Raw genomic sequence first — 1,734 nt, 5'->3', positions numbered from 1 at the left:
CGGGGAGCCGTCCTTCCTAGTTGACTAGGCTTCTGAAGGGATAGTTTGTCCGGCAGACACGTATCTGGGAATCCGATATGAGAAATTCCAGTTTCTGCTTCCTTATAACTCTGTGAGGGTCACATCCAACGGTGGGATCGACGAAACATGTTTCGGTTCCAGAGTTAGGCACGTTTCAGTCATCGGGGAGTCGTCCTTCCTAGTTGACTAGGCTTCTGAAGGGAAAGTTTGTCCGGTAGACGACTGTCCGGGAATCCGATCTGAGAAATTACAGTTTCTGCTTCCTTCTAACTCCGTGAGGGTCACATCCAACGGTGGGATTGACTAAACATGCTTCGGTTCCAATGTTAGACACGTTTTAGTCACCGGGGTGGTATCCTTCCTAGTTTTCTAGGCTTCTGAAGGGATAGTTTGTTCGGTACAAGCGTGTTCGGGAATCCGATCTGAGAAATTCCAGTTTCTGCTTCCATCTAACTCCGTGAGGGTCACATCCAACGGTGGGATCGACGAAACATGTTTCGGTTCCAGAGTTAGGCACGTTTCAGTCACCGGGGAGCCGTCCTTCCTAGTTGACTAGGCTTCTGAAGGGATAGTTTGTCCGGTAGACGACTGTCCGGGAATCCGATCTGAGAAATTCCAGTTTTTGCTTCCTTCTAACTCCGTGAGGGTCACATCCAACGGTGGGATCGACGAAACATGATTCAGTTCCAATGTTAGGCACGTTTCAGTCACCGGGGAGCCGTCCTTCCTAGTTGACTAGGCTTCTGAATGGATAGTTTGTCCGGTAGACACGTGTCCGGGAATCCGATCTGAGAAATTCCAGTTTCTGCTTCCTTATAACTCTGTGAGGGTCACATCCAACGGTGGGATCGACGAAACATGTTTCGGTTCCAGAGTTAGGCACGTTTCGATCACCGGGGAGCCGTCCTTCCTAGTTGACTAGGCCTCTGAAGGGATAGTTTGTCCGGTAGACACGTGTCCGGGAATCCGATCTGAGAAATTCCAGTTTCTGCTTCCTTCTAACTCCGTGAGGGTCACATCCAACGGTGGGATTGACTAAACATGCTTCGGTTCCAATGTTAGACACGTTTTAGTCACCGGGGTGGTATCCTTCCTAGTTTTCTAGGCTTCTGAAAGGATAGTTTGTTCGGTAGAAGCATGTTCGGGAATCCGATCTGAGAAATTCAAGTTTCTGCTTCCATCTAACTCCGTGAGGGTCACATCCAACGGTGGGATCGACGAAACATGTTTCGGTTCCAGAGTTAGGCACGTTTCAGTCACCGGGGAGCCGTCCTTCCTAGTTGACTAGGCTTCTGAATGGATAGTTTGTCCGGTAGACACGTGTCCGGGAATCCGATCTGAGAAATTCCAGTTTCTGCTTCCTTATAACTCTGTGAGGGTCACATCCAACGGTGGGATCGACGAAACATGTTTCGGTTCCAGAGTTAGGCACGTTTCGATCACCGGGGAGCCGTCCTTCCTAGTTGACTAGGCCTCTGAAGGGATAGTTTGTCCGGTAGACACGTGTCCGGGAATCCGATCTGAGAAATTCCAGTTTCTGCTTCCTTCTAACTCCGTGAGGGTCACATCCAACGGTGGGATTGACTAAACATGCTTCGGTTCCAATGTTAGACACGTTTTAGTCACCGGGGTGGTATCCTTCCTAGTTTTCTAGGCTTCTGAAAGGATAGTTTGTTCGGTAGAAGCATGTTCGGGAATCCGATCTGAGAAATT

This window comes from Medicago sativa, chromosome 4 (genome assembly GCF_051527215.1).
Source record: "Medicago sativa cultivar Bolivia chromosome 4, Bolivia_mono, whole genome shotgun sequence".
NCBI lineage: Eukaryota > Viridiplantae > Streptophyta > Magnoliopsida > Fabales > Fabaceae > Medicago > Medicago sativa.
This window is presented reverse-complemented; position numbering follows the sequence as displayed.